The sequence below is a fragment of the Peromyscus californicus genome, unplaced genomic scaffold, assembly GCF_007827085.1.
Source record: "Peromyscus californicus insignis strain IS unplaced genomic scaffold, ASM782708v3 Scaffold_4__1_contigs__length_199733344, whole genome shotgun sequence".
Classification (NCBI taxonomy): domain Eukaryota; kingdom Metazoa; phylum Chordata; class Mammalia; order Rodentia; family Cricetidae; genus Peromyscus; species Peromyscus californicus.
Window position 1 is genome coordinate 87,307,795 of NW_026294562.1, and position 18,985 is coordinate 87,326,779.

The window sequence follows — 18,985 nt, forward strand, 5'->3', positions numbered from 1 at the left end:
CTTGCTTAGCCTGCTCTCTAATCAAACCCAAGACCACAAGCTCAGGGGTGGCACCACTCACAATGGACTGGGCCCTCTCGCCTCAATCACTGATTTAAAGCATGCCCTGCAGGCTTGCCATATGCCCAGTCTTCTGGAGGCATTTTCTCAACTGAGGTTCCCCCATCTCAGGTGACTCTAGCTTGTGTCAAGTTGACATCAAAACTAGCCAGCACATTTGGCCAGTTTCTTCTACTGAGAGTTGCTCTGATAATGTGACTATCATATTAATGAGTAGTATGAATGATACTTATTGTTGAGTGTTTGTGCCAATGCATGTGTGGTCAGCCATTATTGCACACCTCATTTCATCCACCCAGACACCTCACAGAGAAGGCACCATGCTTTCTCCATTTTAGAAGTGAGGAAACAGGTTGATGGCGTACTCAAAGTCACCCAGTAGGAGAAATGAGAATCGGATCCCGTCAGTTCATGAAGCCTAAGTGGCCTCATTCCTGCCCTGCAATTAACAGTGCCCCACCTGCAGTTCCGCCCACTCACCAGTAGATGCTTATAGGTTCCTATGGTAGTGTGCCTGGGTTGCTGTTGCAAAATGCTGGGTGGCTTAAGCAACATAAATGTATGTTTTCAGCCTGGAGGCTAATAGTCAAGGTGTTGGTATGTTTGTCCTCAGAGACCTGTGTCCTTGGCTTACAGACTGCGGCCACTCAGTGTCTAGTTGTCAGCTCTTCTTCATCTCGTCGGAGTCCTGTCATATGCATTAAGACCTGTTTGTTTTGAGACATGGTCTCACTGTGCTGTCCATGCTGGTCTCAACCTTTCCCCTTGCTCCAGTCTGTGAGCAGCTGGGTCTTCAGGTGCCATTGTCATGCCTAGTCCAGGATTCAGTGACCTTTTGAATATTCAGATCTGCCCTCTGAATATATGACTATATTCTAAAGTCCTGGGGGCGGCGGGGCAGTGGGGGGGACTTCAAACATGAATTTTGTTGGGGGACATGGGTCGACCCACAGCAGTCCTGTTTGTCAGGTAGCCATTTTGATGGGTGGCACCCACTTGCTAAGCTGCTCTTTGACCCCTCGCAGTGCTAAGAGCCTGAGAGAAGGGCTGCTGCTGACCCCAGGAGCCTCAAGGCTACCTGCTGTCAGGAATGACACCTTTATCCACAGGGACTGCATCTGCCTGGACAAACCTGTAACCTTCCCTATTGTGGAGTGGAAGTCAGGCCTGCCTTGGATAGATGAAATACTTCCTATTGGAAGTGCTGAGGCCAGAGGACACTCCTGTCATCCAGCACTTGAGAGGCAGAGACTGGATGATCTCTGTGAGTTCAAGGCCAACTTGGTCTACAGAGTGAGTTCTTGGACAGCCAGGGCTACATAGCAGTGAGACCTTGTTTTGGAGAACAGGGGGAAGAAGATGAACTGTAAGCTCTGATCTCAGGGGTCTGACTTACACCCAGTGCTTGATCCATGGCCCCCAGGGGTCTGGGGAGTAATATAGAACTGGGTAAAGCCCACCACTGAGAACTGACCCTCTCAGCCTGATTCTCCAGGGGTTTTTCTGCTTCTCTGTCCACTTGGGGGACATGCTCAAAAGAGTTGCTGGCGGCCATTTCTTGCAGATGCAGTGGACTGTGCCCTGCTATCCCTCCAAGCAGCCCACTAGAGGTGGGAGTGGGAGGGAGACTGAGATTGCCCAAAGGGAAACTGCCTAACAGATGCTTTGGGTCCTGGTGACCTTGAGGAAAGTGGTTTAAACTCATTTTCACTAGGATAGAAGTTTGACTTCAGTGTAGAAGATGTAGGAGAATAAAGAAATTGGGGGCTGGTGCAATGGCTCAATGGTCAAGAATGCTCTTTACAGAGGACCCAGGTTCAGTTCCCAGCACCACATGGCAGCTCACAGCTATCTGTAACTCCAGTTCCAGGGGAGTTATACTCGTACTCTTCTGGACTCTGCAGGGACCAGATATGCAGGCAAAATATTCATATGCATAAGACACTAAATTAAGAGAGAGGGAAAGGGGGGGGTAGAGGAAGGGGTGGGACACTAGAGAGATAGCTTAGTGATTAAGAGTGAGAAATGAGCCGGGCGGTGGTGGCGCACGCCTTTAATCCCAGCACTCGGGAGGCAGAGCCAGGTGGATCTCTGTGAGTTCGAGGCCAGCCTCGAGCGAGATCCAGGAAAGGCGCAAAGCTACACAGAGAAACCCTGTCTCGAAAAACCAAAAAAAAAAAAAAAAAAAAAAAAAGTGAGAAATGTTCTTTCTTACAGAGGACCTATATCAGGTGGCTCACAGCCATCTTTAACTAAAGCTCTAAGGGATACCATGCCTTCTTCTTGACTCTGTGTACCTGCACTGAATATACACCATTAAAGAAAATCTTGGTTTTTGTCTGTTTATTTGTTTTTTGTTTGTTTTAAAGAAGGAAAACAGACTTGGGGATACACAACATACTCTTAGCACTTAGGAGGCTGAGGCAGGAGAATTGTTGTGAATACTAGATCAATCAGGACTACATAGCAAGACTCTGCCTCAAAAACTTAAAATAATAAAACAAGTAAATAAGGAGGTGAAGCACCCATGTTCATTTCACTGTATGTGCCTTCTAGAGCTTCAGGAAAAGGCTGGGAAGGCATCCCTGTTTAGAGTAGGTGTACCAATATGGTGCAGTGTGGCCAAGTGCAGGGCACAGTGGGCAGGCTACCTTCAGCCACCCTGTGCACACAGTCCCCATGCTTTCCCTCGCTGTGTCTTCCACACTTGTCTAAACATTTCATGTACTCCCCCATTTGAAAGGCCAAAAACCTTTGCAAGCAATATGTGCAAAATGTATTTATGAATTTTAATTCTTACATAAATAACAGGTGGCAGAACACCAAATTAGTATCACTGGTGGTGGTTATGGGTAATTTACATCTTTATGGTTCCCCTCCCTCCTTATTCCATTCCTTCCCCTTCTTATTTCTGTCCCTTCTTCTTCTTCAGGACCCCCAGTGTCCCAGGCTGGCCTCAGGTCCCTGTGTAGCTGATGATTCTCCTGCCTCTGTTTTCCAGATGATGGGATTACAGGTGTGCACAGCACTCCTGGTTTATGTGGTACTGAGGGTCAAGCCCATGGCCTTGTATATGCTAGGCAAGCCCTCTGCTAACTGAACCACACCTCCGGTCTACTTTATTTTATGAATTTTCCACAGTGAGCGGGATCTTCACAGAAGCAGGCAGAAGAGATAGTATCCATAATTTCAGAATTTTAGAATTAACATTCTTGATCTGCTTTTATCCATTCATTTCTTATATGTCATAAACATAATTGATATGTGTGAGTGCATGCGTGTGTATGTATGCATGTGTATTTTTATTTATTTGACAACTTCATGCATATACATAATGCATTTTGATTCTATTGTCAGACACCCCATTTCCCTCTCTGGTCCCCTCATTCCCTCTGGACCCCTTCTTCCTATCAACCTTTCCCACTACTGCTGTGTATTTTATTTTATTTCTTATGATTCCTGGAGTTTAATTAGTGCTGCTTGTGTGAGCATGGGTAACTCACTAGTGGCTATAACACTGAGAAAAATGGTTCCCCCTCTGCCATCAACCAGCTGCCAATAGCTCCTCAGTTAGGGGCAAGGCCTTGGATCCTTTCTCTCCCATCTTGCTGGAGTGTTGACAGGCTTGATCTTGTGCAGGTAGCCACAGCTGCTGTAAGTTCATAGTGTAATGGCCATGTCCAGTCCAGGCAGTGTTTCACAGAGCTCCTCCCCAGCCTCTAACTCTTAAAATCTTTTCATTGCCTCTTCCAGGATGTCCCCAGGCCTTGGTATATGTGTGTGAAAGAGGGAGAAAGGGAAGGAGGGAGGTGTCCTGTTTAGGGCTGATCACTCAGCAGTCACTTAGTCTCCGTACTTTGACTAGTTATGAGTCTCTACGAAAAGAAGCTTCTTTGACCAAAGTTGAAAAGCTGGACTAATCTTAGGGAATAAACATAAACATTTAGAAGGCAATTTAATAAATGGCCATTTAGAAAATATTGGTAGGTCGCCCCCCAGCAGTTATGGTTTACAGAATCAGGCATGAATTCCCGTCAATGGAGCAGGTCTCAAATCTAATCAGAAAGTGGTTGGTTACCCCCATAGCAATCATGACACTATTGCGACAGTGGACCAATCCTACCTGCCAGGTTGGTGTTTGTGGTATGCAGGATCCACTGCTGGGTAATGCACTGATGGCTTCTCCCCATCCAGCAGCCTGCTGGCGCATTCCAGCACTATGGAGGCTTGACCACAGGGAGGGAGTTTCATCTCAGTTATAGTTTGATTTTTCTATGTCCTGCAGCCAAAGTATGCGGTGTCTTCAGCAATAGGGACTTGCCATCTAGGAGGCAATGTTTAAGATACAATACAGATATTGCTTGGTTTTCATTACATAAACATTTAAGCTGGGGATCTGTAGATCAGACAATCAAATAGAAACACCATGTTTGGCATAGCCCTCTTCTGAGGGTCAGACACGTGGATAATTTCCATTCTTTCATGGTAAAAACAGTGTAAAACCATACTGACTAGCTTATGAAACAGACTATAGAAATGTCGATCTGGAAAAAAATTATGGTGGAATTTGAGGTTTTATATTCTGATGAATGGGGATATTGTAGGCACCAGTTCTTGCTTGTGTCTAGTGAATGAGGAACATAAGTAAAGCAATGTATTCCTATAGAATTGTAGGTAAATTTAATAAATGTTAACAGGAAAAAAAATGGAGGTTTTTTTAAATATGGAACACTTCACAAATTTGCATGTTATCCTTGTGCAGCAGCCATGCTAATCGTCTTTGTATTCTTCCAATTTTAGTATATGTGCTGCTATATTTTTAAAAAAATAGTTACTTCATTTTATGTGATTGATGTTTTGCATGCATCCAAGTTAGCCAAGTGAGTGCAATGCCCATGGAGGCCAGAAGAGGGCATTACATCCCCAGAACTAGAGTTACAGATATTTGTTAGCAACTTTGTGGGTGCTGGGAACTGAACCCAGGTCTTCTGCAAGAACAAGTATTCTTAACAATTGAGCTATCTCTCCAGCCCCAGGAACAAGGGAATTATTTTAAGGCAGTGACAGCCTGTCCAGAGGGACCTCAGAAGAAATTGAAAAATGCAAGTGTGTTACATATTGACAGCTTCAAGGGCTTGGGGAAGGGTCTACCATTTCATCTGTGAAAAACACCAGGGTAAATAGTGATGTGCACAGTTGTGCAGCAGGGATGTAGAGCTTGCTCTAGCTTTGGACCTTGCTCACCAGTCAAGTGGCAGCAATACAATTCTGGGTCTCCAAAGCAGGGGACCTACTAGGAAGAACAAATGCCAGAAGGACTGATTGCTCTCTGACTGCACTGTCCAGATAAATGGCTCCTGGAACCGTGTCAGTTTGTGGGAGGCCAGCTGCTTTCCCTCTCTTTTGGCTCGACTCTTCTTTAAGTGTTGAATGGTAAACAGACTTTCTCTGTGAAGTGGCTTGCGTTACTCCTACCTGTGGTGCTGTACGGTGTGAGCCTTGTCAAGGACAGCCTGTCTTTCCTGAGTCTGGAGCCATTCCTCTCCTTTCTGCTCTGAGCTGTTTATAGGCCAGGAGGCTTGCAGAGAGGAGGCCTTTCCCCTCTTCACGCACAGCCTGAAGAGGAAAGCAGTATCCTCAGGACCCATCACAAAGAGAGAAAAGATCCTAACAGGGATGTCTGTGGCGTGCAGAGGATTCGGAGGGTTGTGGGAAGCTTAGCTACCAGCCCTCTGCGGTTCTCACCTTTCCCAGGAGCCTCTGAGGAAGGAGTTCCTCCTCCCCCCACATGAGATAGATTCCAAACACATTCTGTCCACTCATCCTTGTGTCTTGATGTTTGTGTTGCCATGCAGTATCTGGCTATCCTGAGATCCAGCAAGTAATCTGCTTCCTTCCTGTTCAGTAAGAATTCAGTGGGGTAAGAGGCTTAACACACATGATTCTAAAATCACTTTTATTACATGTATGTATTTGTACATATGTATGTGGGGGTGCCACAGCATGTATGAAGAGGTCAGTGAACCACTTGCAGGAGTCAGTTCTCTCCTTTCATCATGTGGATTCCAGGGATTGAGCTCAGGTCATCACTGAGCTGTCTTGCCAGCCTACTCAAGCTATTCCAAACAGAAATTCAGAGCCTAATTCAGTGGTTTGGTGCTTGAATCAGTACTGAATGGGGGAGGAGCAAGTTCAAAACTTTCACAGTGATAGCCAAAAGAAGACTGAAAATGGGCTATTCTAACTGCAGGTCTATTTCTCTGCCCCTCCCCTACCTCCTCTAGCTCTCCCTGCCTTGAGTTCTTAATTCTCTTCTGCTGGTCTTAGCATCTGTCTGTGTGTTGAGCTGTTTCAAAGGATTTGTGGGTTACAAAGTGTTAACATCAAGTCCATTGTTAGTAACTGTTATGTGCTAGGCATGTGTGCCCAGCTGTGTGTTAGACACACTGTATTTCAGTGCTCCCTCTCTGGTAGTTAGATTGCTATCTGCATGGAAATCCGAAATCTAAAGCTCATAAAAAGTGACTTGCCCAGGACAGTTCAACTATAAAAGACATTTGAATTCAGATACTGTCCCTGTCCAGAGGACTTGCAATTAAATTTTTAAGACTTTTTTATTTTTATTTTTGTGTTTGGGTATTTTGCCTACATGTGTTATTTGTACAGCATGTGTGTACAGTGCCCTCAGAGGCCAAAAGAGGGTGTTGGATCTCCTGGGACTAGAGTGAACAACTCGTTGTGAGACACTGCATGGTTGTTGGGAATCTGGGTCCTCTGGAAGAATGGCCAGTGCTCTTGACTGCTGAGCTATCTCTCCAGCCCCTAGGATTGCCTTTTTTTTTTTTTTTTTAAGCTTAGTTGGGCTAAATAAGATCTATAAATATCCACTGAGCACATGGGAAGATGCTCAATGAATGCCATTAGCTGTTGAGGAAAGCGTAATGTCTCCGTGGTAGTCCTGCTATCTGCTGGTATGTGTCTCAAGACTCCAATGCTACCTTAAATCACAGATGGTACTCACCACCACCATCACCCCAGAGGGATGGTGGACTCAGCAATCCTGTGCTTCTCCCCTTGTGCCCTGCAGTGCCACCACATAGCACCAGAGTATAGCTGTCTGCCCTTCCACACCCTGCTGCCTCCTTCCCATCACTACTCTTGTTTCTTTCCAGGACAGGGTCTCTCTCTGTAGCCCAGGCTGACCTGGAGCTAGTGACTCTCCCATCTCAGCCTCCCCGGGAGCTGGGGATCTTGGATGTGTACCACTACATCCAACTTTACATCACTTTCCTTGCTGCTTGTGGCTGTTACTAAGTAAAATACGGGTTACTTGAGCATAAAGTGTTGTGACACTGAGATAGCTAATTTGATAACTGAGATGATACCAGGTGTCGAATGGGCAGGTCCCGTGTATGACATGGATACGATGGACAAAGGGTGGTTCCCATCTGGGGGTGATGAAGCAAACAGTGCAAGATTTTGTTATGTGACTTAGAACAGCAAACAACTTCAAACTTAGGAATCACTTATTTAAAAAATGTTTCCATTTAACATTTTGGGGTCATAGTTGAGAGTGAGTGCCTGAAAACATGGAGGGTGAAAACTCAGATTGGGGCATTCTACATCTTACTTACTTACTTTTGTTTCATTTGCTTGTTGTTGGTTTTCAAGGCAGGGTTTCTCTGTGTAATGATCCTGACTGTCCTGAAACTCACTTTGTAGACCAGGCTGGCCTCGAATTCATAGAGATCCACCTGCCTCTGCCTCCCAAGTGCTGGGACTAAAGGCATGTGCTATTCACGTTCTACATTTTAAAGATGAATGATTCATGTGGGGGAGCCACTGAGGAAGCCAGTTTGATGCTCTCAAAAGTTTAAATGTAGAGTTCCCAAAAAAACTGATGAATTCCACTCCCAGGAGAAATGAGAACGAAAGTTCCCACAGAAACTTTCATTGTCCACAGCAGCATTATCTATGACATCCTAAAAGTGAATATAGTCTAACCTAGATATCTACCAGCAGAGTGAAAAAAAATTGCAGTATAGCTCTGTACAATGGAATATTACTTGACAATGAAAATGAGCAAAATATTGAGACTGTTATAAGGATGAGCCTTAAAACGTTTATTCTAAGTGGAGGAAACCAGTCATGAGAGGTGATAGCATATGATCCTGCTAATAATTCAGAAGAAGAAAAGTTTATGAAGATAGAAAGTAGATTCATTGTTGCCCAGGGATAGAGTGAGGGGGTGATGGTTAGAAGATTGGGTAGACAGCCTTTTTAACTTTATTTTTTTAAGATAAGGTCTTGCTGTTACCCAGGCTGGTCTTGTATTCAAGCAGCCCTTTGTCTTGGTCCTCCTTAGCTATGTCTACAGACACAAGTCAAGGTACCACTGTGGGATAGGAACATGTTCTTAGGGGGGCAAACTGATTGACATGATGGCTGTACCACTCTGACTGCATCTACAGACACAAGGCAAGGTACCTGTGTGGGATAGGGGCATGTTAGGGGGGTAACTGATTGACATGATGGCTGTACCACTCTGACTGCGTCTACAGACACAAGTCAAGGTACCTGTGTGGGGGTAGGGGTGTGTTGGGGGGTAACTGATTGACGTGATGACTGTACCACTCTGACTGCGTCTACAGACACAAGGCAAGGTACCTGTGTGGGGGTAGGGGAGTGTTAGGGGGGTAACTGGTTGATGTGATGACTGTACCACTCTGAATGTACTCAAAGCTGTTGCAATGAACTTATAAAATGGAGACTTGAATGACTTGTGAACTGAATCTCAATAAAGCTGTCCTCTCTGCTCTCTCCACCAAAGCAAACGTGCTGGAAAGGACCTTGCTCACCTAAAGGATGAGCTGCTAGAGGTAGAATTGAGAAGACAGTGGTTAAGTCTCACACAATTTTTTTTTTAACTTTTGGCTTTTATTAGTTCATCTTCAACAAAATCTCCTGGGGACACGGGCTTGCTTTAGCCCAAAATGAAGTATTTACCTCTCAGATAATGTGTCAGTAGACCTAGAAGTGGTATCCCCCTCAGCTTTTCTCCATTTCTAGGTTTTTTTCCTAAGGGCTGCATGTTACTTTTTGTAAATAACAAGCAAAAAATAAACTTTCATGCAATATATATTCTGTTGGGTTATGCACGGCTTCCACATGATGAGTAGCTTAAAGATTAAATTTAGAATTTCTGTTCTAGGAAAATAGTTTTCTTAGGGGAAAAAAAAAAGTGACAGATCTCATAGGTGGTTGTCCACAAACTGGCCTGACAGACACAGGGAGGGCCTAGTTCGGAGCCTCCTGCCTTTTATCATCTCCTTTCTCCCCGCCCTGCCCGACCACTACGGATCTTGACCAGTTCTTCCCATCACTTGGATTTGTATAAATTTGTGTGAACTCTGTGACAAGGAGGAGATGATCTAGATGATGGTGGAGCTGAGTGGTCAGGTCAAGAGGAGGAGATGTAACAAGCTTCACTGGAGTCCAGAAAGAACTGTCACGGTGTCTGTGCTCCTAAGACTGTTTCGCTGCATCGTCCAAACACGCTTGTTTAGGCCAACCTTGCATACACTGCATGTTTGAGAGCAGAATGTGTAGTCACACAGTCAGAATCCAGCTGAAGGTTCACAGCTGTGAGAGCTGAAATATGCACAGTTCCTTCCTAACACACAGAATGCTGGCAGCATAGAGTATGACCTGCGTTTCTTGGGCTCATGGATAGCATATCTGGGGCTTCAAAGCCTTCCTGCTCAGTTTGTGCAGGGCTGTCTGTCTGCACGTGAGGTCTCTGTGACGTGGTGGAGGAAACGGAGGGCAGCTCTGCTGAGTGCCTACTCCTGGCACCTCATCTGCTGAACACTTCCCTGCCTGTCCATAGCCCTGTGGCTCCCTGTTCCACCCAAGACCCCAGAGCAAGCTTCTGGCCCTGCCGTTAGCTTACAAAGGCTCTTTGCCTTTGACAAGTCACCCTTCCTGAGATTTTCCCCATCCCATTAAAAACAATGTGTGTCTGTGTGTGTTCAAACATGCACTATTACTGTGCACATGTGGAGGTGAGAGGGCCACTTTCAGGAGTTAGTCATCTCCCCCATGTGAGTTCTGGGGTGTCGGGCTTGCCAGCAAACACCTCTCAGCTAAGCCTTCTCACTGGCAACACTGGTATTTTCTAGCCCTCCATTTATGTCAAAGGCCTTTAAAATAAAAATGGTTTCCAGTACAATCCAGTGTCAGTCCCCCACCCCGAAAATCCTACTGGAAGTTCACATAGAGCAGAGTGAGCAATCTACATGGGTTGGTGGTCCTGAGGACCATGAGCTGTACAGAAGGTTCTAGAAGTTAAGAGATTATGCAGGATAATCCAAGTAAGAGATACAAGAGCCTGGGTTTAGGATGGAGGAGGGAGAGGAGCCAGTATGTGTCAGATATTTCATAGGAAGAGAGGACTAGACCTCTTTTGTTACTTGGGGCAAAATAATAATTGCTTTGTTTCATTGTTGTTATTGACAGCTCATATGCATATATATAAAATGATCATTATTGCTTCTCACTGACATGTTTTTTACAGTGGCCTTCCTACTTCTGTCTTCCAGTTAGGAAGGATCTAGAGAGGGTAAAAGGCCAGCCCTGAACACACAGGGTACACCACAGGGATCCAGATCTGTTCTGTCCAAAGGCCATTGCGCATCAAGCCTATGAAAAATGGATCAGACCTTTTGAATTTATGACTGAAATAAAAATAGCTAGAACCCTGTTCTCAGTCAGAGCCAGAAAATTACATTGGAATGTTTACACAGCTTTATGATATTGGATCAAATATCCAGACAAATCTAAATTTATGAGCTCTGTAAAATCTGAGTTGTTGAGAAGGCCGGAGACTAGGCTTTGGGGATGTAGGGGTAGGGTCATGTGACTTGATGAAAATATTTTTGAATTCCTAAACTGTTCCTGGTCATGTACTTCTGAATGACATTATCTGAATGTTTTCTTCCAACTGATCAAAGAAAAAAAATGGCCTTAATTAAAATTTCTATTGTCTTTGCCACAAAGGAAGGAAGACTTTGGGTGGTTGTCATGGTGATGACTGACTACACCGGGAGTGGGTAGTGATTGCTACCCAGAGCCCTGAAATGAGCATTTGCCATTTTCCTCACTCCCTGAGAGGCCTTCAGTACCAAACTGCATATTTCCTTAATCGACTTTTAAGTTCACATTTGAGCCACATGTGTGCCTGTGGGGCAGGCCCTCCCACGACAGCCACAGTTGCAGTCATGAAGGCTGAATCCTGTTCTAATTGCTCTGTTCCCAAAGCAAAAACAGCACACACAAGGTGCTCGTGAGAACTCACAGAAAGTGATTAGCAACCAGCAGCCTTTCTGGGCCACTGAGGGCAGAGGTGCTCCATCCCCACAGCCCTTCCCTACCACCTGGCCTCTGCCATCCCTCAGCACTGGGAGCTCTGTAGCCACCATGCAGCCTGTTGGCCTCTCTAACATCTGACTGTGGTGGAAGAAGGGGAATGGTGGAGCATGGTGCATGCCTCCGTCTTAGATGACTTTTCCAGTGGGAGGGAAACCGAGTCCAGGGAGGACAACCTTGGGTGTTATTCCTCAGACGCTGTCCTCTTTGTGCTTTGAGGCAGGCTTTCACACTGGGACCTGAGGCTCACTGATTTGCCCAGGTGGCCTGCTGGACAGCCAGTGAGCTCCAGGGATCCCCCTGCCTTCCCTTCTCTGACTCTGAGATTACAAGAGCACTACCACACCTGGCTTGTTACATAGACGCTGGGCATGAGATCCTGGACCTCTTGCCTGTGTAGGAAATACTCTACTGACACTTAGCAACCCTCGGCCCTATCTATTTATTTTTGAAATGAGATCTCACAATATTGTTCAGACTGACCTCAAACTCCTGGGTCCAAGCAGCTGGGCCTATAGCTATGTGCTATTGCACTGATCCACATTTCTTCTTTAGACAGTTGTGGTAAGTTCTCTTCTTGGCTTGGCCAGTGCCCAGATAAGCCTGGGAAAAGGTAGCCTTTTGCCCGTTTGTAGATGGCTCTTTTGTTGTCTTACCTTGTGACTGGTAGGCCCAACTCCTTCAAGTGACTGTACTGACCATGGCCATCTGCCCCCTATGCATCAGCTAGGATGCCACTCACGATTTGCTTTCTTCTGCAGTGGCAGATTTTCCCTTGGAGCCCTCTGTTCTTGGTTCATTGATTAATAGTCACTTGAGAGATTGCAGGGAGACATTTAACATGCATCAGATACCATCACTCAGCAGAGAAAGCCGTTCACTGAGTAAGCTCTCTGCTGTCTGTGTCCTTCCCTGCCCACACAATTTGACACTGGGGAATGGAACTAGGATTGGGAAAGGCTTGATTTCTATGTGTGATTCAGAGGCAGTGATGTGCAGCTATAGAGTGGGAGGTGCTAGGCGGGATGCTGTGTGCACTCATTTCTCTCTCTCTCTCTCTCTCTCTCTCTCTCTCTCTCTCTCTCTCTCTCTCTCTCTCTCTCCTCTCTCTCTCTTTGTTTTTCAAGACAGGGTTTCTTTGTGTAACAGTCCTAGCTGTCCTGGAATTCACTCTGTAGACCAGGCTGGCCTTGAACTCACAAAGATCCACCTGCCTCTGCCTCCCAAGTGCTGAAATTAAAGGCATGCACCACCATGGCCAGGCTCATTTCTTTACATAATTCTCTTCAAAAGCAGGAATGCTGGAGTTGGAGAGATGGCTCAGCAGTTAGGAGCACAGTCAGCTTTTCCAGAGGACCTGGGTTCAATTCCTAGAACCCACATGGCAGCTCACAGCTGTCTGGAGCTCCAGATCCAGGCAGTTTGACACTCTCACACAGACATACGTGCAGATAAAACACTAGTACACAGAAAATAAAAATAAATAAATCATTTAAAAAAACAAGGCAAGAATCTTATATACAGTGAAAACCATCATCAAATTCTGGACTTTTATCTGCATGCATCCCGGAGTGCTGGGGCTTCCATGGGGACAGAGAGGCCTGGGGGTTGTGTCCAGGAGAAGGAGAATCTAGTAAGAACAACTTATCCTTCCCTCTTGCCTTGACAATATAAAAAAAAAAAAAAAAAAACTTGATTTTTGCCTTGTTGTCTTTTTCCTTTTGTGGGGACAAGATCTCATGTAGTTCACACAGGTCTCAAACTTGATATGTTGCTGTGTATGACTTTGAATTCTTGATCCCCCTGCTTCCACCTCCTGAGTGCTAGGATTATGGGGTGGGTGCTAAAATTACAAGATGTACCAGGGATGGAGCCCAGGGCCTTGGGCATGATGGACAGGCACTCTGCAAACAGAGCCACATCCTCAGCCCTTGGGTTATTGTCTGATGGAGAGTAATCCAACCTTTGACCTCCCCCGAAATCTTTTAGGTCAGAGGGCCTGGGTTGAACCTTGATTCCAGCCCTCTCTAGCTGTATCACCTTCTACAGATCTCTTAGTGACTTTTTGTTTTGTTTTGTTTTGATTTTTTGAAACAGGGTTTATCTGTGTAGCCCTGGCTATCCTGGAACTTGATTTGTAGACCAGGCTGGCCTTGAACTCACAGAGATCCGCCTGTCTCTGCCTCCCGAGTGCTGAGATTAAAGGTGTGAGCCACCACCATCTGGCTCTCCTAGTGGTTCTTATCCTCAGTTTTCCTCCGTGAAATGAAGAGAACAGTACCTGTTCCTAGGGTTATATTCAAGTGGGAGGTGCCTGGAATAGAAGGTGATACAGAATGTGATATGGGGGCTGGGGATAGGGCCCAATGCTTAAGAGCACTTAGTGCTCTTCCAGAGGACCTGGGTACAGTTTCTAGCACCCACAACTACCTGTTGTTAGTATTCTGACCTGCCCTTGGGGCCGCCCTGTATCCTATGTAAAAGCCTCATTAAGGAAGAAACCCTCCCTTCTTCTCTCTCTTCCTCTCTCTCTCCATTCCCACAAGGTGTACACCCTCGACTCCACTCCTCCCCCTCTTTCTTCTTTCTTTCTCCCTCTTTCCCTATCTTTCTCTTCATCTCTCTATTATAATAAACTTATTTCCATGTGGATGCAGTGCCTGGGGTATGAGTGACTGTCCATGCACCACAGCCTGCCGCTGCATCTGCCAGGCATCTTTTCCCTCACAGTAGGATACCCTGGCTGGCCGGGATCCCCTTGCACAGTATCATAACACTTGTAATTCCAACTCCAGGGAGACCTAACAACCTCTTGGCTTCCATGGACACCTGTACTCCGGTGCATATGCGCACATGCAGACACACAGAAATATACATAATTAAAGATAATAAAATAAAAGAGTATACTCACTAGAGTTATTGTTCTTTATGTCCATCTTGCATTGGTATCTATGTCTACCAGCAATCTCCAGTTCTGGCTGCCTGTGGGAGAAGTCTTGATACACCAGCATGGTGGGCCCTCTGCTAAGGATGTGGAGAATCTGCAGGTTTTCTTTAGGGTGGGGCGGTAGACCCCAATAAGAAAACATCTGGTTTACCTTCTTGCTGCCAGGCATCACAGAAAAGTTTTCTGTGAAGTGTACACACTGCTGGGAGAACTGGGTGTTATGATATTGTAAGCGGGAGTCCTGGCGGGTAGAGCCAAGGGCCCAGTTCTGGCTTCAAGCTCACTCTTTCTTCTGACTTGACGTCTCTCTTTTGCTCCCTCCTCTCTCCTATCCCGTTTAATACCTTGAAAAATCAAAAGGAAAAAGAAAAATACTAGAGTCAAAACAGAAAGTTCTGCCAGGGCGTTGTCTGCGTGCTCATGGTGTATACAGTGGAAACTCCGGGTACGTGGGGTCGCTGTGTGTCAGACCCCTTCTTCCTGCTGTGTTCCTCAGACAGGACTCCCTTCCTGAATGGCACAACTCGGAAATAGAACAGGAAACTGTTTAGGTGGGGGGTTTCTGGAGTCATCCTGCCCCACCCTCTCCTAAAGGTAAGATAAGCAGGGAGCCTCTCCCTGCTTGGATGTCTGGAATTTTGTTTCCTCAGCTTCGAGGTAGAGTAGGGTCCTTCTTCCCTGGGTTCTGCAAGGACACTGTCCCTCAGGTTCCCCCTGGAGTCCCTAGACTGTTGATTCTATTGCTAGAAGTTCTTTGAGTGGATACTTAGGAAACAGCAGGTTTACCAGGTCCTGGCAGGGAGGTTGGGTGCTGAGTAACCTGATCATGGGGGCCATCTAGGGTAGAACAACACCGAAGCTACCTACTACAGGAGGCTCCACCCCTTGGAATGTGGCCGGGCCACTTTATCTCCTACACCCTGATAAACAAAGACCCTGTGCTTTAATTCCTGGGAATGTCCCCTGGGCTCAGGGCACCCTGAGCCCTCAGAGTGGTTCTCAATCTGTGGGTCGCAGCCCCTTTGAGGAGGCGTTGAATGACCTTAGGTTGCCTAAGATCATCGGAGAACACATTACATTACGATTCATAGCAGTAGCAATAGTTCAGTTATGAAGTAGCAGTGAAAATTTTACGGTTGGGGCCACCACAACATGAGGAACTAACTATACTAAAGGGTCGTAGCATTAAGAAGATTGAGAACGGGGCTGAAGAGATGGCTCAGGGGTTAAGAGTGCTTCCTGCTCTTCCAGAGGTCCTGAGTTCAATTCCCAGCACCCACATGGTGGCATGCAGAACACTGTATATGTGATAAATCTTAAAAAAAAAAAAAAAAAAAAAAAAAAAAAAGGAAGGTTGTGAACCATGTGATCTATGTGCTGATTTTCCTAAGTACAGCCTGGGGTTGATAGAATGAGGGGCAGAAGGTCAGGGTTCAGTAGGTCACTGAGTGAGCGCATGTTCCCATCTGCCTCTTGCTGCTTTCCTCATTACTGCGCTGCTCCTACTTGCAAGATTTGGGCTGTCTCCTAGGTTCTAGGGAGGCACCACCTCCCCTGCTGGAAATTTTTCATCTCCAACAATGTGGAGGTAATTCTAGGAAAAAACAGAATAAATATTTACATTTATTTACCTTTTATTTTTTTAAGTGTATGAATGTTTTGTCTGCATATGTGTGTATACCATAGGCACCTCTGGTCCCCAAAGAGGCCAGAAGAGGGCACTGGCTCCTCTGGCACCAAAGTTAGAGACAATTATGAACCACCTTGCAGGCTGGGAATTGAACCCAGATCCCCTGGAAGAACAGCAAATGCTCTCGACTGCTGAACCCTCTCTACAGCTCCAAGAGAAGAAGAATCTAGAAAACATCCCCTTACAGGGCAGCAGCATGGTGTGTGCGAGAGCACCTCCCACTTGGTGGCCTTCACCCTACAGAAGGGTGCAGAGTAGACCACATGACTCAGAAGAGGCAGTTGGCTCTGGACTTCACGTCCTACAGTGTGTAGCCTTGAGCCAGTGATTTCTCCCCTCTTGTGGGTTATTCCTAAAATGATGAGACCTCATAGTGACCACTAGGGATGATGCATACAGTTACCTCCAGTCACAATGGTTAGCATGCAAGAAATGGTGACTGGTACAGATAGTTTGCATGGCCCGTTGGTGGACACTGGACACTGAAATGTGAGAGATGCATGTGGAGAAAATGGAATGGCAGAACCCACACAAATGGGATTAGTGCCCTTGTAAAAGAGGCTCCTTGGGTGGGTAGGCAGCTCTCTGTGATTCCAGATTGGGAAGGTAGAGAGAGGGATCTCCAGAGCAAGCTGACTAGTGAGACTAACTGGATCAACAAGCTCTGGGTTAGATTGAGGGATCCTGCTTCAAAGAGAATCAGGTAGAGAGTGATTGAGGATGGCTGCCTACTTTAACTGACACAGGCACACACATACTCTTGCACATGTTTGCACATATGTAATCACACGTACATACTTGCACACAGACTACACATATACATAAGAGGAGAAGAAGAAAAGGCTTCAGAGAGCTTGTTTATTACGTCCCACCATTTGAGGTAACAGGAAGAAGATCTGTTCATGAGGAATAGGCCTTCACCAAGACAGGGAATCTGTGGGAACTGTAATATTAGACTTTCTGGCCTCCAGGAGTGTGAGAAGTGAACGTGTGTTGTTTACTTTTAGGAACTGAGTAAGATTTACTTACATATTATGTATACAGTGTTCTGTCTGCATGCATGCCTGCATGACAGAAGAGGGCACTAGATTTCATTACAGATGGTTGTGAGCCATCATGTGGTTTCTGGGAATTGAACTCAGGACCTCTGGAAGAGCAGCCTGTGCTCTTAACCTCTGAGCCAACTCTCCAGCCCCCAGCTCTACTTCTTAATAGTCCTTCCGGCATGGAAGATAATAGCTGTCTTAGAGTCACTATTGCTGTTATCAAACACCATGACTAAAAGCAACTTGGGGAGGAAAGGGTTTATTTGGTTTATACTTCTATGTTGCTGCCATCATCAAAGGACATCATGACAGGAACTCACACAGGGCTGGAACCTGGAGTCAGGAGCTGATGTAGGAGCCATGGAGGAGTGTTGCTTACTGACTTGCTCCTCATGGCTTGCTCAGCGTGCTTTCCTATAGAACCCAGGACCACCAGTCTAGGGATGACACCACCCACCATGGACTGGGTTCTCCTCCATCAATCATTAAGAAAATATCCTACAGGTTTGCCTGCAGCCTGATCTTATGGAGGCATTTTCTCAATTGAGGTTCCTCCCTTTCAGATGACTCTGACTCTGGCTTGTGTCAAGTTGACATAAAACTAGCCAGCACAGTAGCCATGTGTAGAGCATCTTCCCAGGCCACAAAAAGCTCCAGCTCTTTCAGTGATGGGGACCTGTTTTAGTCCTTCACAGTCATGGTCCAGCCTTCCTGTGCTTGCTCCAGCTTTCCCATCTGGCTATGTGTATGGATCCTGAAGCAGACGTGATATTTGAGTGGGCTCTGACCGGTTAAAAATGTACGAATATTTACTCCTTTGGACTCTGTTCTAGTGTTGAGTCCAAAGGTCTCTTGGTGCTCCTGCAGCTTTTCCGCACTGGACTAATTGGATCTAGAGTCAATTAAAAACCTCAGAACTAATGCAGATTGTGTTCTCTGAGCTGTCAGGACAACGGACCACAAATCCAATGACTCCAAACAACAGAGTTTTGTTCTTTCATTGTCTTCAGCTTCCGGGGGTCGGAAGTCAGCAGGCTTGGTTCCATCCCATGCCCCTGCCTCTTTCTGCTTCTGCTGGCAGAAGCTGACATCTCCCAGCATTCCCTGGCTCTAGGTGTGTCACCCTGGCCTCTGCCTCTGTGGCTTCTCTCCTGTGTGTACTTACAGGGCCTCAAACCCAGATCTACCTTTCTCCAGTTCCCATAAAGTCTTGAGACTAGACACAGGGATTCCCACTTCTGAAAGGTCTTTTTCATGTTTGGGGATGGAAATGAGTCACTGGAAGATGGATTTTGTTTAAGGCAGGAAATTAATTAAAAACACGGTAGGATGGGGTTCCCTCCCGTCCTGTTTTCAGGAACTCCTGCTAACTCGTGCTTCCTAATTGCTGTGACCTCCAGCATTCTCCTAACCTTCCCAGGCCTGTTTCCTCATCTATAGAGCAGAGGTTGGAGGAGGGCAGTCCGAGTAGATTTCAGCTCTAAACTCTTTTGTCCTTGAAAACATTAAATTATATATTCAAAGTTTACTTTGGTGTGTACTGGCTTACCATATAGACCTGTATATAAGGATGCCAGAGAACTGCCTGCAGGAGCAGGTTCTTCCACCCACCATGTGGATTCAGGAGTGTGTTTACCCACTGAGCCATCTCTCTGGCCCTCTAAAGTCTGGATGTTGTGATTTCTGGAAAGCAGGGTTACCCTAATAAGAAAATGAGTCACCCCAATTTGACTTCATAAATGGGGAATTTGCTGCTCTTGACTAAGCCAGGTTATCATTTGTGAAAACCTAAAAAGCTTTCATGCCATTTGCCTT

At 46.0% G+C, this 18,985-nt stretch overlaps 1 protein-coding gene and 1 non-coding gene across 10 annotated transcripts in view; one reads left to right on the top strand and one right to left on the bottom strand.

The window, feature by feature from the left end:
• The window catches only part of Plekha7 (pleckstrin homology domain containing A7), a 191,176-nt gene that overhangs the window by 87,032 nt on the left and 85,159 nt on the right, over positions 1-18,985 (top strand). The window lies entirely within an intron of this gene.
• LOC128095757 (U6 spliceosomal RNA) lies at positions 4,778-4,887 on the bottom strand. The gene has a single exon (XR_008213367.1). It is a non-coding gene; the product is annotated as a U6 spliceosomal RNA (small nuclear RNA).